The sequence below is a fragment of the Vombatus ursinus genome, unplaced genomic scaffold (assembly GCF_900497805.2).
Source record: "Vombatus ursinus unplaced genomic scaffold, bare-nosed wombat genome assembly UNPS02012622.1, whole genome shotgun sequence".
Classification (NCBI taxonomy): domain Eukaryota; kingdom Metazoa; phylum Chordata; class Mammalia; order Diprotodontia; family Vombatidae; genus Vombatus; species Vombatus ursinus.
The window spans coordinates 684,641-691,036 of NW_020952400.1; the positions used below are offsets into that span (position 1 = coordinate 684,641).

A 6,396-nucleotide genomic window follows, 5' to 3' on the forward strand; every position below is an offset into this window, starting at 1 on the left:
TAAGGGAGGAGGGAGGGAAGGAAGGGAGGAAGGAAGAGAAGGAAAGAAAGAAGGAAGGAAGGGAGAAAGAAAGGAAGGGAGGAAGGAAGGAAGGAAGGGGGAGGGAGAGAAGGAAGGAAGCAGGCAGATATTAACATTTATTGTGAGTTCAGGCTTGGTGTGACCTTGTAGGATGATGAGGTTCTGGGGAGCATAACAGGTCCAGAGGAGTGCAACCAGGTGGAAAATAGAGCAGAGGAATGTGATGAAAAGAACTTATACTAAGATGCTGATGACTGATAGCCATATAACCTCAGGGTATTTGCATTTTTAAAGAGGTCACTGTTCACTCCGAAGATCAGGGGGCACAATGGATTGAGCACTGGACCTGGAGTGAGGAAGACCCGAGTTCAAATCCTGCCACAGACATTTACTAACTGTGTGAGCCTGGGTGTCACTTAACCGCTATCTGCCTCAATTTTCTCTTCTGTAAAATGGGAATAGTAATAGCCTCTACCTTCCAGGCTTGTTGTGAGGATCCAGTAACATAATATTTGTAAAGTGATTTGCAAACCTCAAAACACCATATAAATGCCATTTTTATCTAATAAAAGTGGGTTAATAAGAATGCTTTTGCCCATCTTTGTATTTCAAGCACATAAAATAGTGCCTGGCACAAAAAACAAGCTTAGTAAATGCCTATTGCTTTGACCTGATGTGGGGTGGCATCAAAAAGAGAAACAAAGGATTGTAGCCATCGTGGTCAGGGAGACGCTCCTGTTCACTCCTCATACAAGGGAAGCTGTATTTAAGGGCCAGAGCAGGATGGTCAGATGAGGGGTGCAGAGATAGGTCAGCTAAGAAAGGAACGGAGTAGCCCCAATGCATATCTCTGCCCCTCCATCCCAAAGAGCCGGCCTCATTGGGTAAAGGGAGAATCTTGGGCTGGCTTCTAGGAGAGGATCAGACAGTGAGTCCTCTGGGTGACCTTGGGAGAGTCATGCTGCTTCTCTGGTTCCCTTCCCCCATCTGATAAATAGATGTGGTTGCTTTATGACTGTCTGAACCTTTGCTCCTCCTCACAAAATGGAGTTGATCTGGTGAGCCATTTCCTGTGCACAATTCACCAAGGGCTGCCCAATTTGATGTGGGGGCTGTGGAACCCTGGGCTTGAGATCTCCAGATAAGACAACCCCAAGGACCCTTCTGGCTCTGGCATTCTGCGAAAAAGCTTGAGGAATTCCACAAATGTTGCTTTTTTGTTGAGTGAGGCAGCACAATCATCAATATAAGACACTTTGGGACTCAGCTCAGGACCTCTGAGCAATGTGCTGCAAGCCAGAGTGTCTCTACCTTATATAGCATCACCACCTTATACAGCGTCAGGAATGGCCATGCCCTGAAGACCCTTGAGAAGCTTGCCAATTTTCAGGTTCTTGCATTCTACCTAGCAACCAGCTCCTGACTCTGTTGGGCTGGATGCTTCTAATTCATTCACTGGCTCACCTTTCTCAGATGTCACAAGTCCCCTGGGCATGGATGAAAGGAGAGAAGACCAGGCAACAATGTGATGCTACAGGCTACAGTCCACCCAGGCAGATGGAGGACACGGATGATGCTTTCCAAAGATCTGGAGGAACTTTGACTCTAGATCATGTCTCTCTAGATCATGGCACTCTTCTAGACACTGGGAGCACGTCTCTCTTTGCTATAGGCAGGGCAGCTCCTTGCCTTGATGCTAAAGTCATCTTTTGGGAGATGGAGGAGAAAGCGAAAGGAACTCCCATTCCAGACTGGAAGCTGCTTAACAAGGAGGAAGGGGCCAATGGAAGTGTCAGGAGCTTCTGGAGGCAGGGCCCCACCCCATAGCCCTGGGGTTTGTAGTGCACTGGGTGCTCTAGATCTCCTGAGGGAGACAGTGATGATCCCATAGTCATGTGGAGCTGGCACTAAGGGACAGGAGACTGCAAGGATGCTTTCTGATGACACCTCTGAAGACAAGCCTGGGGAGGAAGAGAGGCTCCCTGAGGATGCCAGCATGTCAAAGGGCACGTTCTAAAGAAGAGAGGACATCCATCTAGCTCAGCCCACGAGGGCTGTGCTGGTAAAGCGAGGCGCATGGTGTCCTGGCTGGGGAAGGAGCAAGGATGGAGTTGGGCACCCTGGCTGCGTGAATGACCTGCAGGGGAGGGCAGGCCAAGGTTGCTGTCTAGGGTGACGTTAAGGGGATGGCCGGACCCCAAGATCCTGGTCACAGGCTGTTCCTGCATGTGACTGCCCACTCTTTTCTTCCCAGGAGGTTTCCTGAAACTCTATGAGAAAAAACCCCAAACCCCAAAACATTTCTTCAGACATCCATGCCTCTCCAGACTCCGCGCCTGTCTCCTTCCTGCAGGAAGTTGGAAAAATCATCTGGTCCTTCTTGGCTTAGTACTGGGTAACTGCATGGGGTCTGTGGGAGGGGGCTTACGGTCTCTAGTCCCTTGGGCTGTACTCCCACCAGAGAGGGCTTGACTGGGACAGGGGGCGGGGGGATGTCAGGGTGCTGATGGAAGGCTGAGCCCCCTCCTCAGAGGGCGGTCTGCTCAGAGCACAGAAGCTCCTGTTGAGATGCTCCTATCACCTGACCCTGGTCCAGTGAGCCATTAATCGGTGGAGGCCTGGGCATCTTCCAGCTCATTCTTCATGGGCAGCAGGTGATGGGCTGGGCGGCTTTGCCTCCAAGCTGCTGGTTTTCCCCTCTCCGGGCCATGTCAAGAGAGGCCTGGGACTGTTCCCCTTCACTGGGCGAGAGTGCTGAGGAGGGGAACCCGCTGAGACAAGTTTTCACTCACTCGAACCTGGGTCTGTGCCTAGGCTGAAGATGTGGGTTTCCAAGCCATGGGGGTCGCCCTTGGAGGCGGCGCCTCAGGGAGAGCCCCAGATGTGCCTCTCTGGGTCTCAGCCGCATGCCCCCAGGCAGACACAGTCAGGAGCGGCTCCTCAACCTCCCCCAAGCCCCCATCGTCCTCCTCACGGCTGTGGCCCACACCCAGCCCTCCTCCCTTCTCACCCAGACCAGCTGACCTCTCTGCCTCCAGCCCCTCCGTCTCCCCCGTCATTGCCTTTTTCGAAAAGTCATCTTTCTTTTTATTTTCCGACTGTTTCCAGGAAGAAACACAAGCACCTTGGCCCAGCGTTCAAGGCCCTAAGCAATTTGGCGTCCGTCCACCTGTCTAACCTGAAGCACGTTACTGCCCCTCACCAAGGAGTCTATCGATATGCCATCCCCCACCCCCACACCTTTGCCCAGGCTGTCTCTCCTAAGTCCTGCCTCTGCCTCTACAGGAGGACTTTCCTGGGGCTCCCAGTGGCTAGTGCCTTTCCTCACTCCAGTGACTTTGAACCTGGCCTCCTCCCAATGGAAGGTAAGCCCCTTGAGGGCAGGCCCAGAGGCAATTCATGGCAAAGCACTGGGTAAGCCTGGAAAGGCTGATAAATGCTGCCCTGGTTATGGGGGAGGCGCTTGACTAAAGCTTGTGGAATTAAACTGAATTTGGAACTGGCTTTGGGTTTTTTTTGGGGGTGGTCCTAATGCTATTTGTGAAAGCTGATGCTACCCCTCCCCCCATTGTCAGAGTTGGACCCCTGAGGGCAGAGGGCCCAGGGGACACCTAGGTGGGGGGACCATGCATGCCTTGATGGGACTGTGCTACCCTCCCACCCCCCCAAAAAAGAGGCCATTGGTTTAGATGGCCTTCGAGGTCCCCATCAACTCTCCAGAAGGGAGCTGAATGTTTGAGCTGGGACTCCAAATGGGCAGGGAGAACACTGCATCAGTCAGAGGACCTGGGTTCCAATCCTGCCTGTAGACTTACATGACCTCTGAGGGTCTGGGGTGCACTGTGTAAAATATGGGGTTGGACTACTAGGGGCTCACTAAGGGGCACCATAGTGCCCAGAGCACCAGACCTGGAGTTGGGAAGAGCAGAGTTCCAATCTGGCCTCAGACAATGCAGACCCCTCCCCCAAACATTTTGAACCCCGAAGACCTGAGAAAGGCCTAAGACCTGGAATGGGCATCAGGAGGGACATTTTGGCCCACTCTGAGCTTAACCTGCCACGATGCCTTGAGTGCTCTCGTACAACAGACACACTTTGCTTTGCTCTCTGAGGGAACCCAAAATGCCCCTTCCTGGGTTGGCAACTACAGGGCCGGACGAAGCTGACCAGGAGCATTCGTCCCTTTATGACCACTAAGGACAGGGCACCTGGAATGGACGCTGTCTTGAATAGAGGGACTTTTCTTACCTTGGTACTTTATGACATATGCTACGTTATGTCCTGTTGATGATGGGGAAACACAGATGTCCTGGCTCTATACCTTCAATGGATACCTTGGCAGTGTCCTATCTTACTGTATTTACATTCTATCCAACTAAGAAATTCCTTTCTCATGTCACGGTTAACACATATGGAGACCATAATTTTGACTGAAACAGGCATCCTGAACCAGGAAGGGAGGGAGGGCCAAGAGGGACTGCTCTGAAGATATAAGGTCCCCTTTGTCAGTCCATCCTTGGGTTCATGGTCTACAGTGAGCTTCCCTGCATATCTCCATACACACATTCCACCAGCTTTGAGACAAATAAACACTGCCACGTAGCCTAATTTCGTTTGTCTTTCTAAGAACGCTGACTGGCCGGGTGACCCTGGGCAGGTCACTTAGCCTCTGTCAGCCTCAATTTCCTTAGTGGTGGGAGGGGTCAATGAGAGCTCCAAGGCTGCCGTGCCTGCCGTGGACCCCCCTGCTCTGCCCCGGGGAAGCCGGGCTTCATTAATTTCCCACCTGCAATTTGGAACATCACAGATTGCCCATCGCTGGCCATCCTCAGGAGGGAAGAGTCAGAGTCTTAGTTTTCTAAAAAACTGAAGAAATCGATATTCTGCTCCATGCATTTAATCCTGGTCATTAAGCAGGCGGCCAGGAGCTGCCTCTGCCTCTGTGAGCCAGCCAGAGTCGATCACTTGACCTATTGCAAATCCAAGAGTATTTTCAGCTACCTTTATTTTTCAATTGATTAATTTTTAAATTAAAGTAGCCAATTAAGACTCCGGCACCCATTTTGGACAGCTGCTGAACACAGCCTGGCTAACACCCAGCCCATCCAAACGGGTGAGAAGGATCAGAAACAAACAGGGGCGTTAAGGCACTGATGAGGCCTGGGAATATCCAGGCCCCACCCCCTGAGGAGGCGGAGCTTCTCTGGGGTGGGGGAGGTGAGAGGGACCATCTGCAGGCTGGCCCTCCCAGGCTCTACTGTGCAGAATAACAGAATGGGGGAAGCTTAGATGGGGGGAGGGGATGGCCTGGCACCCTCCAGGTGCCCCTCACACACAAGCATGGAGCAATGGAGGATTTTCGGAGCTGGCCGACCCCAGAGGCAGCACTGGCACCAACCCACGGCCCACTGTCATGGAGAAACCACTCGGTCATTTGACAGGAGTCGTGAAGGACATTGAGCTCCTGATGCCCTGTACCTGCCCAGGAAGCCCATGAACAGGTCTGAGGAAGCAGCCAGCTGGCATCTCATAGAAGCAAGCTCCATGAGGGACTGGGGCCATGTGTGTTGGTAGAACCAAGGCTGGCCTGTCCTGTTTCTGACACTGTCTCCTCCCTCGCCCCCAGTCCTTCTACCTCCTGAGTAGGTAGGGCTCCTCCTGAGCCTCTCCAGAGGCTCACCTCACTTTTTCCCTCTGGGGTCTCTGAGCTTTGGGGTCAACTCCAAGTGGGGTGGGAGAAATGTTGAGGTCTCTACTGACTGACAAGCTGCCTCATTCCAGCCTGAGCTGCCTAGCTCTCTTTGGAAGCCCTGCATGAGACACAAGTCAGGTGTTGGGGTGGGACTACCCAGTGGTTAGAGCACAGTGTTTGTGAGGTTACAGACAGAAGCCCTGGCTCTGCCCAGGGCTGCAACCCCCAGCACTGGGCTCCTGGAGGCAGCAGGGCAAAGGGCCAGCTCACCCCCTTCTGAAGAGCTGGGATGTGGCCCCTGCCCCTCCCTCGCAAGGATTGTTAGGAAAAGCCCTAACCTGCCAGCCAATTCTAATACAACAGCTACTAGCGGTTTAAAAATTCCAGGACGAAGAGGCTAAGGACCAGCTGACCTAAAAGGTTCTCAGCCCTGAGATCAGCTCCCTCTCGGTGCTGCCAAAATATGGCACCTCACGCGGGATTTTAGCAGCTCTGGGCAAGCTGCTCCGGAAGGCTGGGGGCAGAACCCCAAAGGGCAGAGCCATTTTACTTGCCCAGCAGAGAAGTCTGTCTGTGGCCTGTCTGAGGTCTGTCCTGGGCCATCGGAGGTCTGGGGTTTGCCCAGCCCATCTGCAAACTGCCAGAGGTCTGCCCTGGCCTATTTGCATTTTGTCTGTGGCCTG

At 53.0% G+C, this 6,396-nt stretch overlaps 1 protein-coding gene across 1 annotated transcript in view; it reads right to left on the minus strand.

Moving 5' to 3' along the window:
* The window catches only part of KLHL29 (kelch like family member 29), a 134,981-nt gene that overhangs the window by 33,304 nt on the left and 95,281 nt on the right, over window positions 1–6,396 (minus strand). The window lies entirely within an intron of this gene.